Source organism: Ursus arctos, unplaced genomic scaffold, assembly GCF_023065955.2.
Source record: "Ursus arctos isolate Adak ecotype North America unplaced genomic scaffold, UrsArc2.0 scaffold_13, whole genome shotgun sequence".
Taxonomy (NCBI): Eukaryota; Metazoa; Chordata; class Mammalia; order Carnivora; family Ursidae; genus Ursus; species Ursus arctos.
In genome coordinates, this window is record NW_026622797.1 from 45160394 (window position 1) to 45182712 (window position 22319).

The window sequence follows — 22319 nt, forward strand, 5'->3', positions numbered from 1 at the left end:
ATGTGAGAATACACCTGGCTTGCGGATATGGCTACAGCAGCTCCAGAATTCTCAGGCCTGGAGTGGGATGTGTGTGGCTTTGGCTCTGCCTCATTCTTGCCTGGCTCTGAGGGGCCCTCGCTTAGGTCAGCCTGCTGTGAATAGGACCAGTAGTCCATGGGCAAAGAGCAGAACTGTCACAGAACAGGAGAGTAGGAGGAACCTGATATCACAGAGATAGTGTCACCCAAATACCACTGCTATAGAAACAGAAAATCTACTGTTGGCAAGAGAGGTTGATGGCAATTTATAGATAATGCCTAGTAAAAGTTAACTCTTTCCATCGGAAGAAATTTACCTGTTATACATATTAAGATTTACTGTAATGACCTATATGGAGGAGAGAAATCTGTGACATTGGCTGTATTACAGTATTACATGGAACATTATGAGCAATTAACAGAAAATAATGGAGATGCTATTAAATTGTAATCTCAGTTTAATTTTGCAGATCCTACCTCTGAGAGGTAGTTACATGGGCAATGCTCTGAAAAGAGGGCAGAAAAAGCAAAACTTGGCAGCTTCCATGTGCAAAAGAGTGAGAGAGAAGAGCAGGCCTAGAGTTTGTTCTCTCCATCTTTACTGCTGATAAGAAAGAGCAGAACAATAATGACAAGTTCAAGTGCCCCATGTCATGATTCACTGTTGGAACTGAAGTATGTTGTTGAAGGAGATGAATGGTTTAATTATTTGACAGGTTTTGAGGAGCATTACCAGGAGGATCCTATAATAGAAATATTGGATTCAGAACTACAAGTCAAGGGGCGCCTGGGTAGCGCAGTCGTTAAGCATCTGCCTTCGGCTTAGGGCGTGATCCCGGCGATCCGGGATCGAGTCCCACATCAGGCTCCTCCCCTGGGAGCCTGCTTCTTCCTCTCCCACTCCCCTGCTGTGTTCCCTCTCTCGCTGGCTGTCTCTCTCTGTCGCATAAATAAATAAAATCTTAAAATAAAAAAAAAAACTACAAGTCAAGGAGACTTAACACAACTGTGTCAATGATGCTGAATAGAATGCCAGCTTAGAAAACTAAGACAATTAGCTGAACAGCAGAGAGAGTTAAACAAGAAATTGAGGGAAAAAATGGTGATGCTAAAGTACAGTAAGTCCAAATTTCTCTTCAGCTGAAAAGAAAGTCTGAGGCAAGAAAATAAAAATAAAAATAGAAATGAAAATATCTTGTCCTTTGCTCATGCCAGGATTATCCTACACGATGATAAGAAATATTTCCAATCAGATAAAAAACAGAAATATTACAATGCCTGAATTTTAAACCAAGTGCAATGATTCAAACCCAAGAAAGTATTATACTGCCACACAAGGCTGCCTGAAAAATATGGCAAAGGACTTCTGGGGGATGGTATTGCAAGAAAGCAAGTGGGTGAGTCATGACAATGAAAGTGAAGAGGGAAAGAGTAGATGTGTCAGTTATTGTCCTGACAGGTATGCTCAAAAAAATATGTCATCACACATTAAGAATGCCAAAGACAGTGCTGCTTATCATTATATATAAAGTGAACTTTAACTTCAAGTTTGAATAAACTCTACTCTAGGGAAATAAAGTTTCTGGCAATATCACTTTTGGACCTGGCTGGATAGAGTGCCCAGTGACCCGGTGGTGTGCTGGACTCTTTGGAAGCTGTCCACCATAACTAAGATAGTATGATGGACATGGGGCCATGATGGTTCACTGACGGCTGGGATTGGCCAGACAAGAATATTCATTGTGATTAACATCCTTAATGACATCATCAAAGAAGATGTTATGGTATTGATGTCTAAAGAGCTTTCAGATAGTGTGGTCTTGTTTTTCAGATGAGAAATAATCTCTATAACTAACACAGTGTTACGTTGTTCAGAATTTTGTTTTCAGTTGAAGAAGCAGTTTTACTGTTGCGTATATTCAGTGATATAAAGGCATATTACCTACATATAAGTTGTTTACCAGAGTTTGCTTATCAAATGTACAGAACATTTAAGCTGCGCCTTCTTCCACAGTTTATAGGTCACAGGTTTATCGCAGTAGATACTTGCTCATGAGATAACAGTTTATAAGCAGCCTAGTGTTGAATACATTGCTATAGTAACCTGACTTCGTTAGATAATTTTGTTTTTATGATTTTATAATTTCTTATATGTATATAATTCTGCTTGAGGTCCCTTTTTACTTTCCTCAGTCCATTCTTTTTCCTTTATCACAATCTTGCAGAGATCGTGCACACACTTGCGGGCATCTAGCTCCAGATTAGAATATCTCGGGGGAGGGATGGTGGTAGTAAAAAAGACAGGTGCTGCCCCTTAAATCAACATTCATATTCATATTCAGGCATATCTCTTATTCTTTATGCAAGAAGTTGCTGTCAGGAGTATATTCCAGTCCTGTTAGAGGAAAAGTCCCTTTCTGGCTTTTCCTTCTTGCAGAACTCTTGTCAATTACAAGTACAATGATGGCATTTCTGTGGATTTCATTCTCTTCATGGGGTCTATTAGGTAATGGCCACCTGAGGCCATCAAAATATCTGTTTTTAAAAACTTTTTGAAAGTACATTCTTGTACATTTTTATAGAAGAGGGAGTTGTCTCTCTTCCCATATCTCTGTCAATCACTAGTTTCTAAGCATGTGCAATATTCTATGTTTAGTGCAGAAATTAACTTGGTTTGTAAATATTTTATTAGAACATTTCCTCCAGCTTAAAAATATTTAAAGATACTTTGTCATTCTTAAATAAAATTTATTTTGTGTTAGCTTTTTCACTAAAAAGAGCCGTATTTAAAATTACAATATGTAAAAATTTAAAAAATGATCGCTATTAAGATATTTGTTTTTAGAAAGTACCAATTGTATGAAACATCATTTCACTACTTGAAACATCAAGTAGTGCCCATTAGCCCATCCAGCATTGATCTTTTCAACAACTATAGCAGACACAAAACAAAATCTTTTTTCCTCAACTTCAGTAACTTCGACTATTTTATGAAAAATTAGCCAAACCTAAATATGTGATTGTTTTTAAATTGCTGAGATAACTTTCTCTAGTGTGTCTCTTTTCTTTTCTTGGGGAAAAATACTACCAGCCATGGTATATTTTCAAAAAAAAACCTTCTGTCTTTACTGAAGTCACATTGAAATACATTAGCAGCTCTGTGCCCAGATTTTATTGGTTTATAAGATTATAACTCCAACTTTGCTTTAAAAAGCATAGCATCAGCAAAAAACCCCTCTGGTTTGCATCAATTTATACATTTAATTGAACCACCTGGTTTTATAATAGTAAAACATTTCCACATAATTCACAAGTCCCGTTGAGGAGGAATAAATTTGTGAAACCAGGTGTAGGAGTCCCACTGTTTCTACCAGGTTCATTTAAATGTATGGTTTGACTGGAATGATTGAAAGGAAAGGATTGATGCAGCATCACAACAGGTAAACCTGGGCCCTAGTGATGATCCGATATTTGTTTTGTAAAGGCTGAATGACTAATAAAGTGCCATATTGATGAAAATATTTAGCCTCTTTGACAACTTTATTCAATATCTCTACTTCTAGTTGTATCGCCCATCTGCTTGGAATATGGCATGTCTCCAAGTGAAAGATTATTTCAATAATTCCTCTGGCTGTTTGCATATTTTGTAAGTATGCTTCCAGAATTTTAAATTGGATTTTTAGATCAGGTTAGTTTGGCTATTGGTTATTGTCATAAAACTACTTTGCTTGCTCATATTTTTGTTCTATTTACCCTAGAATGATTGAAATAAAACTGACTGAAACATGTCACTGCCCTGTGCCAAAATATAATCCCAGCATAGGTTAACAAAGTCATCTCTCAATGTGCATTAATATATAAGATACGCCAAATGGAAATAGCGATCCTTTATGTGCCTTGCTAGAGGCTAATTTTAAAAGTATGCAAAATGAGAAATAAAATGTTTATATTTTCTTTTCCGCCGAAAATGAGGAAACCATGGAGGAGTGATAGCAATTATTTGTAATTATGTTATCAATATTGGTCTTATAAATGTTATTTTTTTTTAAAAAGTAACACCATGTATTTTTTTTAAACTTCTGCAATTTCTCCTTTTCTCATAGATGTGAGTCATTTTCTTTAGAAGGAAATACGAAATGTTAAATTCCAACTTAGAATAAATCCTAGTACTGAAGATAAGATTCTAATGGCACTTCAAATTCACCCATCGAGCTTTCTAGGATGGAATGGATGGTATGATTTCTAATATAAAACTATAAAATAATAAACCTGAGATACATTTTCTTGAGGAAACAATACAGGTCTTCCAAGTTTCTCCTGGCTTAATGTGATTTTTTTTTTTTTTTTTTTAGAAGAAGAAGAAAAAAGAGAAGGAGTAGGAGAAGGAGAAGAAGAAAGATTAGAATCTGACTTACTTCAAAAATTAAAGGTGCATTGAAATAATGTCTTCACAATATTCATTGCAGATTTCATGTATTTTATAATAATTCCAAATCTACAATATATTTCCTGCTTCTTACAATACAAGCCCAGAATCCTTCCTTGGGACCACACAAGGTCCAATTCTCAGTGGTGTGTTTCAATGCAATTCCCATTTAATTTAGCAAATTCCTTTCCAATCAGGATGTTTGCCCCGTATTTACTAGAAGCTTAGCTTACAAGATACAAAAATGTCCGTCCAATTCACTTGAAAGTTTGATTAGATTTTGTTTGTTGCAATGGGTAGGAAAAACTTTCAGAAGCCTTACTGACTTTTTGGACTGTACTGGTTAGATTTGTTTTGCCTTTCTGGCAATAATATCCAATCAGGAGTTCCCGTGTTACTGGCATGGCTACATAGCCTGGGCTCTCCGACAGGATAGTGTTCATTGAAAGAACCATCATGACCACCATCAAGTTCTCAAACCATTTATTCAAATGCAAGCCTCTTGCCTTATTACTTGTATCTGTTGCCACCCCTCTAGTCTTCATAGCCCAAACTATAAGATGCAAAAATAAGAATAATAGATTCTTAGAAACGCGAGGGTTAACTACCACTGTATTGATGTAACTCACATAAAAACCTTATACTCCTCTTTAAAACAACTACCAGTGCTTATTTAGAACAGGATCTGGAGGAAAAGAAGTATGTGCTTTTGGCTGGCTTGAAATAGGAAAAGATCTCATTCTCTCCCATCCACTGCGTTTTACTGCACCACATTTAGACTTTTAACAACAAACAGCATATTTAAAACATCTCACTATTTCATTAAATCATCACGCCAAAACTGAATTGACTGTTAAAAATAAGGTAACCTGTACTCTCAGGTCTTATCTAATTTATGCCATTTTTCATTGTTACTTTTCTAATGCTCTAGTATCAAAATATAGAATTTTTCTTTGAATGGCTGAAGGAAATGTTTCACTTGTGTTCCCATAACCTGTATTGGTGTAGTTTTTAAAATGGCTCTTCCTCATCCCTTTTCTCATTTCGTTTCAATGGGAATATTTCTTACACATGAGTAAATGGAAATTGAATTAACCTGTGACCCACCAAGGTCAGTTTTAAACATCGTTATTCACTAAGTTGCACACATCAAAAAATGATTAAGTATTTCATCAGAAAGGCAATGGCATAACATGGGCTAAATAACAAAGTTGGAATTTATTAATTTTCCCCTCTAGCCTTAAATTTAACCAATTTCTGGACAAACACTGGTTACAGTAAAAAGTTTAGAAACATATGCATCCAACAAATCAAAGACTAAACCTTTCCCATTTACCCAAACCAGAAACATTAGTAATCTCCTAATTCTCTTTCTTTGTGAGAAATAAAGAATGTAGGTAAGGAGAAGAGGGGGAGGGGATCCGAGTTATTTTATGGTTGTCATCTACTCTCCCCTTTCAAGAAACATAATTTCCTCCTGGAAGGAAGCAGATTTCATGCCTCGGGCTGGGCATAAATCAAACAGAAATGCTCTAGCATAGACTGTAATTTTATAAACTATCATGTTGTGGAAAATAGAGTTAAGCTGTAATCTATGATGCAGTTACCATCCCTCCAAGGAATAATTGAGTAATGGGCAAGCGGCTCTAAGGAGCTTTGGGTGTTATGATCCCTCCGCACCTCTAGAGAACAGCTAGGTTCCTGCAGGTAAATGGTTTGGGAGAAGTTTTCATGGTGTCTTTTATACTACAAAGGTTGCTTACGCAGGTTTCGGCAAAGCCATGAGCATCTCTTTCACAAAAGGAGCAGATTTTTCTTAGCATGAAAAAATTGTTAAGCTGTTTACAAATAGCATTTTCTTCCCAATACTGTTTACTTAAGAGCTCTGAAAAAACTCTGCAGCATTTCTTAAAAGATTACATAGAGAGAGAGAGAGAGAAGAAAACTTCCATTACAAGCTTCTAGGACAGATTAATTTTAATGACGTAGGATATAGATGTAAAATTTGGTCAAGTTTCTGAATCCCATAGCTTAGAATGATATAAATCTAATAGGCCACTGTGACTCGGCTGCAGGAAAACTGATCAGCGGGGACAAACAGTGACATATGAATTTTTAGCATTTATCTTGCATTTCCCGTATTCAAAGAATCATCAACTCTCAACTGTCCAGTGTGCTAATGGCTCATAGTCTTTACTCTTTGGTCCATTCTCTGCAGCCTGCCTTCTGGGTATTTCACCAGTCATTAGGCATCTCCATCACGGACTAGCCAGAGAAAAAGAAATGAGGATGCTTTCAAATCAGTCAGTTTCATTGTTCATTCCTAGTACTTTTATTTTATTTTTAACAGACCAGTGGAGGATAGTTTGAAATCATTGTCTAAACTCAAATATTACATTAACTTCATCTGTCTCTTATCCATGTTGTGTCACTTGAAATTACAAGTATTCTTCACTTTTGACAACTTGAGTAACAGAATGTAGATTCTTAAAGATATATTTTTATGTTTTGTGCGAAGTACGCAATAATTTAGGAAAGGCTTGGCAAATTCTTACCTGTTTACTGTCTTAACCTCTGTCTTTTTAATGATAAAACTAATATATGTTTATAATAAGGAACCAAACCATAATAAGGGATATTCATGTTTTTCCCTATTCCTATTCTCCCGAATCACCAAATTTTATTCCCTAGAAGAAATTATAGCAAACATATATTGACATATATCTTCCAGATTCTTTTTTCCCTTTTCTTTCTTTTTTCCTTTTTTAAATAGGTGATATTCTGCATTCTGTTTTCAACTTAAGTAATTTTTTAACTAAATAATAGGGATATTTTTCCACATTGAGTTATAGAGATCAATTAAATAGACAGATATTATTGTATTACTTACATATACAAAAATTCATTCAACCAATCTAAAATAAAAGGATATTTAGGTCACAGTTTTTTTCATACTTATGAACCATACCACATTAATGTCTCTACCTACCTTTATCTATCTATGTATTTATTTATCCGTCCATCCATCTATCAACAATGTGTGAGTGTATCTGTTGAATGAATTCCTAGAAGTGAAAATACTGAGTCAAAAGTTATGAATATCTAAAATTTGCATAGATATTGTCAAGTCTTTCCTTCCTTCCTTCCTACTTTCCTTCCTTCCTTCTTTCCTTCTTTCTATTTCTTTATTTCTGTAGAGGGGGAGAGAGAAAAAGAGAGAGGAGGGGCAGAAGGAGAGGGAGAGAGAGAATCCTAAGCAGGCTCCACACCCAGTGCAGAGCCTGATGCAGGGCTGGATCTCAGGACCCTGAGATCCTGACATGAGCCAAAATCAAGAGTGGGATGCCTAATCAACTGAGCCACCCAGGTGCCCCAGGTTGTTCTTTAAATAGCTAAATTTACTTTGCAAATATTACAAAATGTTTGCTACAGTTGTTTTAATGAGACATAATAATGAAAATAAGAGCTGGAAGGAGTAACTACATAGAAAGTGAACGCAAAAGTGAATGTTCAAGTAAATTAATTTTTATTTGTAGCAATTCACCTCGCCAGAATTACAGTATATTAGCACTATTGAAAGTTTGTCATATGTATACTCAAGTGCCTCTCTCTGTTCTCGCTCTCTCTCAGATATATATATATACGTATATATATATATATATACGTATATATATATATATATACGTATATATATATATATACGTATATATATATATATATATACGTATATATATTACCAATATAATTATTGGTAAAGAATAAAGTTCTAAATGTTCGAAGCTTCATGACTTAATTGACTCAGCTAGTATATAAAAACAAACTGTAATTTAAAAACATCTACCAAACACTGTTGAGTTTGTGGAAACGGATAACAACAATACATACTCCTTAAACAATAGAGACAAATGATATGATGGTTCAAATTTAATACACTGGCTGAGAAAAACGAAAAAAAATCCCAAATTCTGGATGTTATAGTTAATGTTTAATATTCCCAATAATAATAATAATACATTTATTTCACTATTTATTTATTCAAGTATATACTAAGTATCAGCCTGATATGTGTTAGATTTTGTGAAATAATTCATACTATAACTTATCTTCAAGAAGTACACATTTAAAATAATTTATGTAAATAAATTACAGCAAATTTTATAACAGCAGTGATTAAAGTATGGCCACAGAGATTTGGGGGCCTAGAAAAGAAGAAAGCCAGTGATTACTTGGGTTTGTTACATATAGTAGTGATATTAATTTTCAACGAGACAGAGCAAAACTAATGTTTCTGTGTTATGGCTTGTTCTTCACAACAAGATTAGGAATCACCTCTAAAGAGTTGATGCCTTGCTTTTTAGCTCTGACTTCTCAGCTTATTTCTTCTCAGCTTATTTTTCATTATACTACTGCCATCCTCTCCACTTGATGGAGCTTAATCACTATAAGCTTAATCAACACCAGACTGCTTCCTTATTTATTTTTCCTTTTTTTTTTTTTTTTTTTTTGAGAAAGAGAGAGAGGGTGGAGGGGAAGAAGCAGAGGGAGAGAGAGAAACTTGAGCAGACTCCTAGCTCAGCATCGAGATCCACACGGGACTCAACCTCACAACCCAAGATCATGAGACCTGTGATCATGAACTGAGCTGAAACAAGAGTCAGAGGCTTAACTGACTGAGCCACCCAGGGGCCCCCAGGCTGCTGGCACTTTAATAAACATACTTTCATTGAGGCTCAATTATTCCTGCCACCTTGATGGTGCATCCCCATATCAACTCTCTGTGTTTCTATTAATGCAGCAAGAGCCAGAACTAGGGCCACCTCTGTTATAAACTAAATGCAGTCATCTCCGTGCTCCTCAGCACTTTATCCATGCCAAGGTAGGTAGCTTTCATCAGAATCTGACATTTTCTTTTTAGTAACAAACAAGTCTGCCTTAGGCTCCAGTTTTTGACTGAATAAAGAATACAACAATTGTTTTCTTTAGAATATTCTAAAGATTCTAAATTTCTAAAAACAATTCTAAATTCTAGAAAATTCTAAAAATTCTAAATTTCTAAAAACAATATTCTAAAGAATACAATTGTATTCTTTATTCGTAATCTCTGTTTAGTATATAACTATAGAATGGATTTAAAACGGCAATGTCATATAAACTGTACTCTACAAGTGTTTCTTAAGATACTGAATTTATAAAATTGACTCAACATAGGATTGGGTCTGTAGAAGTTTGCAGACTCTTCAGACAGGCTCTTCAGTTTCCTAAAATCTCTTCGGAGACTAGAACACAGTAGGCATTGAAGAAATCAAGTAATATTCCCATTGATCATCATCATCTAATATAGCCTTTAAGGCAATGGTTCTCAACCTTATTATTCCCAGTGTTCTCCTTTGCATCATGAAACAAAATGTGTAGATAATACAGCCAACCACATCAATATTGTCTCCCCCCAATAATCAATGTAATGTTGACTGTGATATAAAGAAGACACATATCAATATGTAAATGCTCAGGTATTTACTGCAGTAGAAAATATATTTAAGTAGTTGGGTGTTTGCATTTATATGTATGAATACAATGACTGCAATTGCATATCGGTACAAGTTGTTTTGGTAGTGTAAATACCATCAGCAGCATTGCTGTTAGGGCATGAAAAGTGGAGAATTCTTGATAATGTGCTGTGTTACACCAAGTACAATCTTTGATTTGCATGGTAGTTGTACTTCTCCCTTTAAAATGTGTTTTTAAATATGTTTTGTTTATAGGCAAACTAGGCTTAATTGGTGACTAAAAGTTCTACAAACATGTTTTTATGCATACAAGAGTTGTCCAATGGCACATTTAGAAGTCATACAGAACAAGGAACAATATGTCAAGGTCTTCCATTGGGGGGGTGTTTTTTGACTCTCTACCTCACTAAACAGCCTCTCCCAATTTTCTCCTTCATAAATTTCCAAAACACCCTAGCAAAGCAATATCATTATCCCTTTAAAAAAATAATGTTCTAAGTGGATATGATTTATACTTATTGTTCTAGTTATTATAATCATGTTATTCAATCTAATTTTTTCTACGTTTACCTACTAGAACATTCATTATCATGAATGTTGAAATTGTGGAAACTGTTAAAAATAAGAAATAGCATCAACATGAAAAATGATCAGGGGTTATCCTGCTTTTTGCATGTTTTAGTTTCTCAAGGTGACAACACGGAAAATAATAATTTAATATTATTGTGAATTAATATTAGAGAGAAATTTCCTGATACAGCAATATCTAAATGCAGCATTAAAAGAAAATGTTACTGATGCAAGTGCTGAGACATTCGGTTATATTTTGTATGTCTTCTGCAATTAAAAAGTATTCATGGCTCAAATGGAAAGAACACATTTTGGGTCCTTCAGGAAACATAAAATGTGTTCATCTGAAAATTAACAATCTTTACTAACTGCCAAGCATCACATCTGTAAATCTCTTGAAGCCGTATTTCTTCAAATATTATTGAAGTTAATTGGGCAAAATGTCAAAATAAAATTACTACACATGTGGGCTAAGTTTGGTTATATGAAATGAACCTACATTCAATGTTTTATGCACACCACTGTTTTTCTAGTGTCATTTTTCCCTTTCCGTTTTTTCACATTTGTTGAAAAAATAAATGATATTGGAATGTATTTTATAAAACCTATAAAATTTCTGGGGTTCCTGGGTGACTCAGTTGGCTAAGTGTCTGCCTTCAGCTCAGGTCATGATCTCAAAGTCCTGGGACTGGGCCCCGCATGGGGCTCACTGGGAGCCTGCTTTTCCCTCCCCCTCTGTCTGCCGCTATGTCTACTTGTGCTATCTCTCCCTCTGCCAAATAAATAAATAAACAAAACTATAAAATTTCAATAAAAATTTTTAGCTCATTTGATTCTACTTTCTTAAAAAAGTACTTAAGCTGATTAACTTAGGACTTATTTTTAAAAATGTCAATTACTATTTTATTTTCCTATGTCCAGCTGTCACAGATCAATGTAGATGTATTCTGAAGCATTTTCCAATCATATGAATATTAATCATTGCCAATAAACATTGGTGATTAAACAAAGCCAAACACATGAAATTGTATAAATTAAACATATTTATACATTCTGAATGTGTATACATACATAATTACATATAAATACCAATACACTTTCATTGTAGATTCATTACTTTAGGAAAAAAGTGGACAAAATGTAAGTAATTAAATTCTTTTAGCATATGAGAATAACACATCGGTTCTATAAGCTTTCCATGTGTTAAATAATTTCATTATAAGTTATTCATATTAAAGAATATATGCATCAAATGCAACTATGAGACATAATGATATAGTGAATACCCATGTTTGGATATCTAACCTAAGAACTTACCTATTACTGAGAAATTATCTATTTATATGTTCCCTCGCATCTCGTCACAGCCCTTCCCTACTCTAGAAACCAGCATTTTCTTCTGGTTTATCATTCGGTGCCTTCCCCAAATAGGTTTTCTTTCTAAGTATGTTTATATTACTGTAGACTGCTACAATATACTATATGACACTTAGCCTGTTTTGCATGATTTTGAGTTTTATCATAATAAAATCAGTCAATATGTAGACTTCCACAAATTGCATTATTCATTCAGTGTTATTTCCAAAGATACATTCATATTTGTGTAGTTACAGTACATTTATTTTGATTGTTGCATAACATTTATTGTGGTGATTATATTCTAATCAATTCACAATCATATTATTATTTATACAATGCCCTATTAATGAGCATTTGAATTTTGTCCAGTTTGTTTATTTGTAATGGTATCACGAACAATGTCAATAGTATTTTTACACAGGTATCTGACGCACTTATTCAGGGTCCCACAAACACACACAGGGAATTCCCAGGGCTTACGGTCATAGGCATATGACAGTCAACTTTACTAGATAATACCAAATTGTTTCCCTAAATGTCATAGCTATTTTACTCTCACAGAAATTATATGAGTTCTACTTATTTACTCATTCTCCCTATGATTACTAATTGAATTTCACTATGTTCTAGGAACTGTTCAAGGAACTTGATTTATCCTGACATTAATATTTGTGCATCTGATGGGTATAAAATGGTATCTCATTTGGTCTTATGTTGCATTTTCCTAATTACCAATAAGGTCGAGCGCCTGTTCATATGTGTATTGCTCATTCTTATTTCTCTTTCTAAGAAAAATCTGCTCATATTTTTGCCTGATTTTTTTGGTGTGTATTTTTCTTACTGATTTTTAGAAATTATTTATTCATATGAGATACTAACTTTTTATCAGTAACATGTTTTGTTAATAACTTTTCCAGTCTGTAACTTATTTCTTGGTTCTCTTTTTAATAAAGATTTTTAATTTTCCTGCAGACAAGTATATCTGTAATGTTATTTAATGATAACGATTTTTAATGGTTTCTTTAAACATTTGTTTATGAATCATTTTAAATATATATTTTTATATTTTAGTCTAATTTTTAAATGTTTTTCTTTTATCAATCTGCATTGTTTATTGTGTATGGTATCTCATAAGAAACAAAGCTATTTTTTTAGTATAAATAGCCAAAAAGTCTCTCTGTTCTAGTTCTGCCATGCCACATCAATTATTAAAAAGTCCGTGCATATATATGGATCTGCTAAGAGCTCTGTCTTGTTTTATTGGTCAGTTTGTCTATTCCTATACCTGTGACTATCGCACACTTCATAGTTACTTAAAGTCATGATACCTGGCAGAACAACTCCTAGGGGTCATCTTTTATTTCAGATTTATGAAAAGCAGCATTTAAGTAGTGATTCTCTAACATATAATTAGTAAGAGCTTCTAAAAATTTGGAAAGAATCTGAAGATAGGTGATAGTAAGAAAAAATTGAAAGCATAAAAAAATACAGTAAACTTTCTGAAAGGGAGAAGGTAAATTACAAGAGACAAACAGTTTATGGGACATGGAAAACAACTAATCCTATTTAATTACCTGATGAGATTGCTATATTATAACTCATAATCACTGGCATTTATGCTCTGTTTCCTTGAATGAGCACCTTTTAATTAATTGTGTATTCTTAACACAAAGAAACTACGGAGGCTAATTCAAGCCACAGTTTGACTGAAAATAAGCAGGCTCTAGGAAAAGCCCTTCTAAGCCCCTGTTCCTTCAATCACAATGTCATGAACAAAATGGGAAGCACCTCTTTCAGAATCTTGGAGTTCCTTAGGCTTTGCTGTGCACAAAATTGACCTTTTTTAAAAAAATAAATAAATACTCCTTTTTGTAGATAGAACATTACAAAGGAAATCTTATGATATTGCTTCATTTTCTGTTTGGATCTCCAAATATGTTTGGGAATTCAGATCAATTGCATCTCTTTCCTACATTTGGGACAGAGCCAGTCACTGGAGTCTAGAGACTCCTGGACAAAGTCAGGGACTAACACCACTCACAAAGAATGTTTCCTTTTTTCCAAATGTAACTGAAGTTTTACAATCGTGGGAAAACTAATACTAATTTGTTAGCATTTCATGTCAGAGTTCACATCCTCGGGTGAGTGGCTTTGCCTTGGAGGATACTTTAGGAAGTCTCCTTTCTAGATGGTTCAGGAATCTAAAGGCAAAAAGCAGCCAAGTAGCATGGGGATCTTGGCTAAGAATTTGAGGTTCCTTGTTCATACAGCTTTATTCACATGACTAGCATCTGTAAATTGAATAATCCTTGACTTTCTACGTGGTGCCAATCTCATTTTTGAAATGTTTTTTGGTCTTACTTCAGCTCCTCAGATGTTGTTCAAAATCTTCCATAGGCCCAAACAAATTTTAGTTCCTCAGTGAGGAAGCTTGGATAAGCTCAATAAAAAAAGGCATGAGAAAGGAAATCTTCCTCAGTTTGGAGAGTTTAAAGAGATGACTTAAGAAGAGTCTGGAAGAAGCATTTTGGCAGCTAACTGGAGACAAATGGACATGGAACGGGGGTAGTAGAGAATTGGGGGGAAAAAAAAGGTCAAAAGCAAATCCAAAGGGTTTAGGGTGGGGGCACTTTAATTCAAGGAGGAGAGAAGATAGAGAGTTTTAAGAGGAAATTTTAAAAAACTACCTCAGAACCATATAAAAGAGGCAATGTATTTGAATATTGACAAACTACAATTTGAATATGACATCTATTCCTGCCAGCTGCACGTTAATATAAGAAGCCCACATAAGACAGTAATCTTAATTTATGTAACGCCAAATTAAATGAATTTCTTGACCCATTTTGTCTGAAAATTATCAGGACGTCTTCTTCAGTTCTAACAAAGTCCATAAATAAAAGTAGCTAAATAAAAGTAGTTAAAAGCAATAAAAGTAGTTAAAACATTCTAGAATCACTAATTGATGAAAAAAATCTACATTTGTCACAAGTTAAAATGAGGTGGTATGGAATATAGTTTAATCATGTTGGCTTATAGAACTGCAAACCTCATCTGTGATTTTGAATCCAAAAAAAAAAAAAAAGTAAGTGAAAAATATTGTTTTTTTCCCCCCTAAATAATTTGACAGAAAATCTGGCCTTCATTCATTTGGTGGCAAAAGTTGAACCTAAATTATCATAAAGCTACTTTTTAGACTCTATGGCATTTAGTGTAAATATTCATGTATTTGGCTGCAGAAATATTAATGTATTTGATTATGTAGCGTTATCTTTAGTCGTGCTGGGATTATTACATAATGAATCATATATGTGCCATATTGCCTCTTTAAAATACAAAAAAAAAGTCTTTTGCATTCCAAAATATATCTGGCTACAGAAGTAGATAAAAGATTGCATAAATGTGACAATTCTTCCTGCATATATTTTTTGTCTTTACTTATTTCAACTTAATCATTACTAAGCCAAGAGTTTTTATTACATGCTATTTTAATGTATTTTCTTTTTTAGCAAAACGCGGGTTCGTAATGAGTAAGATCAAACAGTACTAAAGGATTATAAACAAAACAAGTAGCAGTTCCCTACATTCCCAGTTCTGACATCTGCTCTTTAGAGGCAACCATTTTTGTTATATTTTTCTCTTTTTTAAAAACATTTTTGAGCTATAATTCACATACCTTTCAATAAGCCCATTTAAAATACACAATTCGATAGAGTTTATTATATTCACAGCTATGTGCAACCATCATCACCATCAATTCTAAAACATTTTTGTAACATCAGACAACAAACCCCATCACCCTCCAGTCATAACCAAACCTAATCTAGTGTTTTCCACAGCAGTTGTACTATTTGCGTTCCCACCAACAGTGCTCAAGGGTTTCAATTTCCCCACATTCCACCAATACGTGTGTGTTGTTTTTTGTTGTTGTTTCCTTTGTTTTATTGATAGTAGCTATGTTAATGGAAATGAAGTGATATCTTAATGTAGTTGTGATTTTCATTTCCCTAATGATTGGTAATTTGGGGCATCTTTTCATGTGTTTATTGGCCATTTTGTATATCTTCCTTGGAAAATTGTCTATCAGATCTTTGGCTCATATTATATAATTACATAATTACCTTTCCTGTGCTCTTTTTTTTTTTTCCCAATGTGGATTCAAATTAACATATGTGGTCATTTGCTTTCAGCTTAAAGAATTTTATTATTATTATGGCTGTGCTAAAAACAAATTCCTTCAGTTTTTTATTTAACTGGGAAAGTCTCTATTTCATTTTCATTTTTGAAAGTAGTTTTGCTGAATTTAGGGTTGATGGTTGACAGCTTTTTATTTGATACTTTGGATATATTATTGCACTGCCTCTGGCCGCCATTGTTTTTGATAAAAGTCAGTTTCAGATCCCACAAAGGTTCCCTTGTAAGTGACTAGGTATTACTCTCTTGATACTTTGAAGATTTTCTACTTGTCTTCAGATTTCAGCCTTTTCCTATGATAATTCTGGGTATTGGTAGCTTTTTACTTATCCTACTTCAAGTTTGTTGAGTTTTCTGAATGTGTAACTTAATCTTTTTAAATAAATTTTGAGTTTTCAGCTTTATTTCTTCTAAATTTCTTTTGCTTTTTCCCCTTTCATTCTGGTTCTCCTATTACCTGCATGTTGGTGCATTTCATGGTGTCCCACATTTCTCTAAGAATCTCTGTTCATTTTTCGTCATTCGTCTGTCCTTGTATTCTGTGGGTTGCATATCTGGTAATCTCTCTTCAAGTTTATTAATTCTGTGTTCTACCAGTCTCAAATCTACTTTGGAATTCCTCTAGTGAATTTTACGTTCAATTATTGTTCTATCCAACTTCAGCATTTCCATTTGGCGCTTTAAAAAATTATTTCTATTTCTTTATTATATTGTCTATTTCATTCAGTTTTGTCATTATATCTTCTTTTGCTTTGTTAATCATGGTTGAAATTTCATGGAACGAATTTACAATGGATACTTTGAAGTTTTCCTGTTATCGATGACTTCTGGCCACTCTCAGGGGCAGTTTCTGTTGTCTGCTTTGTCTCTGGTATATGGGTCATACTTTCCAGGGCTTGTTCTTTGTTTTTGGTTTGATTTGTTTCGTTTCGTTTTGCACGTTTCATAATTTTTTGTTGGAAACAGGACACTTTAGATAATATCTTGAAGCAAATCTGGGTACTATCTTTCTTAGGGCCTGTTATTTTTATTTGATTGCACATTTCAGACTATTATCCCCTAGATCCTCTGACACCTGCAACATTTCATTTCTGATGTTGTTCCTCAGTAGGACACAGCTTTGAGTAAGTAAATGACATGGGGAGACTGTCATTTTGGCAGGGCTCCCTTTGACTGTTTCTTTGACCATAGAGCTGTTAGGTAAGCTCCACTAATTATCGCCTGATCAATTTATTGTTTTCACCAATGCATCAGGTCATACATTGCTTTGCAGAATAATCAATCAAGTTGGAGTTCTGAAGCAAAAATGCCTAGGTCGGTGTTTTGAGATTTGTTCTGCCTCCAAGAAGACTTCTTCCAACTGCCTCCCTCCCCAGGTCTCAAAGTTGAACCAACTAGCCTACAGTTTAGCTGATATGCCCAGTGATTCCACCAGTTTTCTCCCAATTGTCTTTCACCAAAATCTCCTTTGTTTTTGAGAGCACCTATAGGCTTAAACTTTTCCATCACTGTTACAAATAAGTCAGTTACCCTGGGAAGAAATTAGGAGTTTTATGCTTTATGGCCTGCTTTCCCCTCAGGATTAAAAACTCCAAACCAGGCCTCTGGAGTTGAGGATGGCAACAATGAGTGCTCCCCGCTGAGCAGGGAGCCTGATGTGGGGCTTGATCTCAGACCCTGGGATCATGATCTGAGCCAAAGGCAGCCACTTAACTGCCTGAGCCACCCATGAACCCTTTGAATAATATTTCTACATAAGGAACTAAGCCCTCAGTGCAGATGGTGAAGGGGATGGGGTGTAGTAGCTTCATGTCTTCTCACCTTGCCTTTCCAGTGTAAAATCATCACCTTCCACGCTAGGACACGGTGATACTGTCTCAGTATTCTCAACAGTGTCGTGCCATAGTTAGAACCTCCACCCCACCAAAGATTTCTGTGTAAAAGAAGGAAGCCTCACCTCTTAGCCATACTCACCCAGAACTTACTTTCAGTGGCAAATAACTGGGGGCAGGATAAGAAATGCTGATATCCTGTTTTTCCTAAGAAGATAGCCTTCCAACTGGGAGTAGGGGCAAGGGAACCCTGTGTTCTTAGCTGTGACAGTCTGCAGTGGAGTTTCCATCTTGTTGAGTTGGGAGAGGGGAAGGAGGGAATGGGGCCTGATTCAACACAGACTCCCCCTGCTCTTACTGAGTTCATTTGTTGAGTAATGTGTGGGTTTCTATGACCCAACCACATACAAAGAGTTTAAGTGGTTGTCCTTTGATACTTTGTACCGGTTTCAGAGGATTGGGTCCATGGAGTTCCTCTTGCTGTCATGCCAAAAGTAGAATTTTCCACATTTGTTCCTTTTTTAAAAAAAAAAGTTTCTGACATATTACTCCAAATTTCTAAATAATCAACTTACCAGGGTGTCCCTTGATATATTAGTCTCAAATCTTATTTATTTAATTCCTATTATGAATGACAAGGATTTGGTAAAATTAAACAAATTTTTTTTTCCCTGTTTACCCCCTTCATTCCTCTCAATATTGTTACATCAAAATATTTGGTCAGAGGCTTCTGATTTTGGTTTTGATGAAGTTGTTTGATTTAAATTAACTGTCTTATAGAGAATAGCTATAAAAACAGATATTGTCATGAAGAAATAGACAAATGAAATGGAATAGAAACCTTAAAAAAATCACATACGCCTGTTTAACTTATGTATGACTGTATTAATCAGAGCTTTCCAGAGAAGTAGAACCAATAGGATATGTATATATATAGAGAAAGATTTACTATAAGGAATTGTTTCATGCAACTATGAAGCCTGACAAGCCCAAATCTGCAATGTGAGCCAAAAGACTCAAGATCCTGGAGAGCCAATGATGCAGACAAAGTCTAAAGGCAGTGTACTGGAGAACTCCCTTTTGCTCAGGAAGCTTCTCTTTTTGTTTTATTCAGGCTTTCAACTGATTCGATGAGGCCCACTCACCATATGGAGGACAATCTGCTCACTCAGAGTTTACTGATTTAAATGTTAAAGTCATCCAAAGGCACCTTCCAATTTGACACATAAAATTAACATCACAAAGGCAAAGGAGACACCATGGTGTAGTCCCCACTACACTCATCTTTTCAAAAGAATGATCTTTTCAAAATATGATGCTATGTTGATTGCCTATTCAAATGGAAAGTGTTTCCCAATCCTTAACTCACATGATAAACACACACACACACACACACACAAATTTCAGATAGATTGCAGATCAAAATATGAAAAAAAAAATTAATAAAGGTTTTAGAAGGACATTTTAGTATCCTTGGAATAGGCAAAGATTTTTTTAAACATATGAAATATTTAACCATAAAAGGAAAATTGAGAAAATGGACCAAATTAAAATCAAGGACTTCTATTTATTAGAAAAACAAAACAAAACACTAAAAGAGTAGAAAGGCAACCCACAACACAGGGGATGATACTCAAATAAAAATGCCCAATGAAGGACTCATATGGATATAAAATAATTTTTACAAATTGAAAAGGGAAAAATCAAATAACTAGAAAGGTCATTTCATAAAACAGAATGGCCAAATGGCCCATAAGTATATGAAATGATGCTTAACATCACTACTCATAAGGGAAATGTAAATTAAAAGCACAGCATAATACCATTTTTATACCTACTGGAATGGTTAGAGTTTAGGAGCCTGACAAAACCAAGGGGACAAAAATATATAGAAAACATAACTTTCGTATATTGCTGATTGGGGTATAAGCTGGGGAAAAACCATGTGGGAATATTTGATAAAGCTAAATGTATGCTTTTTATAAGGTCCAGAAATACTATTCATAGATACATACCCAAGAGAAAGGAGTGCTTATAACCAACAAAGATACTGTGGAACAATGTTTAACCAATTTTATTCACAGTAGAAAAAAACTGGAAATCCCAAATGTATGTCAGTAGTATAATGAAAAATTGTGGGTGAAGAATGATAATAAATTACACATTGACATAACATGTACAAATCTCACATCCATAGTGACATCCAAGAGAAGCTAGACATGGAAAAGTACGTACTATCTGAGTTCATTTCCATGAAGTTCAATAACAAGCAAAACTAATCTGTGGTGGTAGAAGTAAGAACACTGGTTACTTCTGGGGAGAGCAATATTGACTTGAAAGAAGCATCGAGGAAATCTGTATGAATACCCTATATCTTGATCTGAATCCTGTTTACACGAATATATGTGTGTTACATATACATTTCTATTTGTATATACATGCACATACAAGTTATCAATTTGTACACCTAAGAGTTTTGCACTTTACTGTGTTATGCCTCAGAAAAAAATTTTGATACTAGCAATATGTTGGCTATTTTAATAGACTCAACTGGAAGGAAAAATTTCTAAGAGAAAAATACTCACTGAAAGCAAAGTACTTATTGAGATACAAAGAAGTAACAAAAGCATACGTCATAATTGTCAACATAATTGTCAAGTCTTGAAATCCGCAGGTATTTAATGATGAAAATGGCGCTATGTTTATGAAACTCCATCATCATGGAAATCATTACATAGCCAACTGCTTCCTAGGCAGCCACCTCGTCGTGACATGTCTTTTCCCATAAATGTCAAGATCTTTTGTCACTTTCTTAAATGTCACAAGATCTATCGTACAGAATATTATAGATGGCCTAAGTTTCTTTCCTTTTTCTGGGGGCAGAAGCCAAACCTAAATTACACTTGTGCAGGTGTGGAAAGGAAAAAAGATGTTGTTAACTGGTGACGTTGAGTGGTGGCGGGCCCGGGCAATAGGACTGAAATGTTTCCCCTATGCCACATTACAGGCGCATGGGGCAACTAGAGTACTTTTATTGGACCTCCCTAGCTTAACCATTAGCTCTATCTAATACAATCTTAAGCATGTGAAAGACTCATTTTTGAATACTAGCTTCAAATAGAGTGTGACAGAAAGATAAAATATCTTCTTTCCTAATTTTAACTTGATTCTCTGGACTTCATCTAGTTTACAGCAGGTGTGATTGATAGTGTGTAGGCTTCTCAGGATTGTAGACAAATTGAGATATTTCACATTGAACTACCCCATTCAATTTTCAGATCTTTAGTTTAATCTTGTCCCTGGGAATAGACACACACTTTTTTATCACCATCATATCATTTTCTGGTCCTTTACTTCGGTTGGCTTTCCCCTGTAAACTTTAAACTGCTTCAATTTAATCCCCGTTAGGCTTTCATAAAGAATCTGTCCTTTTTGAAATGCTAACTTCAGATTCTGACAGCTGTTTCCCATGGTGATTTTTTTCTACCCAGGGAATGTTATTGGAATGGAGGTAGAGCCTTGTTCTTACACTAATTATAGTTCTTATGATGTTATAAGTAACTGAAAGTTTAATGCAAAATATATTGATTTCCATTAACATATCCTTGTCTAGGACTATGGGAAAGTGGGCTCTCACAGGACAAATGTCATGGTGAATGAAGGTGCCCTGGGAAAGGGATAAAGAAGCATTACTGCTGTTTGTCCCATTACTAATATGCAGGGTTTTGTGGAGTTGTATGAAAGATGAGCCAGGTAGAAGATTGCATATTTAAACACAACTAGTAGTCTTGGTGAGCTCTATTCAAGTGCCAGAAGTTAATAACAAAAAACAATGAAAACCCCTACCATTCTTAAGCTTCTCATTGTCTCTCTGTATTATATTGGTTGTCTTTGTGAGTTGCTGTTACTCTAAAACTATTTAAATTTCTCATCCCCTTGACTATCCACTTCTTGCTGTTCTTCTATTTGTGCCTTTTGTCCTTCTGTAATCTCATCTGTCCTCAAAGTTTTATCTAGTGTCTATATTCTAATGACTCAAATATATATATTCATTTCTCCTACATTTTTAGTAAGAATACCTTGATTTCTTCTAGACATTTGGGGTTTTTCATTAAAACCACAAAGACGTATATAGTTGTAATTTATTTATCTCTGTAATAAGCACATGCTTTATTTATATATTTACAATAATTCTGTGAGCTATCTATTATTGTCCTTTTTTTTTTTAGAAGAGAAAACAGAAGCAGAAAAGGAACTAAATGCTCTTATTCATGAAGTTAGTAGCCGGCATATCTGGTCTGTATAATTTTACAAATAATGCAGTCTGTATTATATTATTATGTGGGCTTCCTTAAAAATGTCCAAAAAGAACACGTCCACTCAAGGTCTGTTCCTGATTGTACACGTTACC

The 22319-nt window shown here is 34.6% G+C and overlaps 1 pseudogene; it reads left to right on the forward strand.

The window, feature by feature from the left end:
* The first annotated feature begins 67 nt into the window (after positions 1-67).
* On the forward strand, positions 68-22214 carry LOC113249043 (tyrosine-protein phosphatase non-receptor type 11-like; annotated as a pseudogene).
* The last annotated feature ends 105 nt before the right edge of the window (positions 22215-22319 follow it).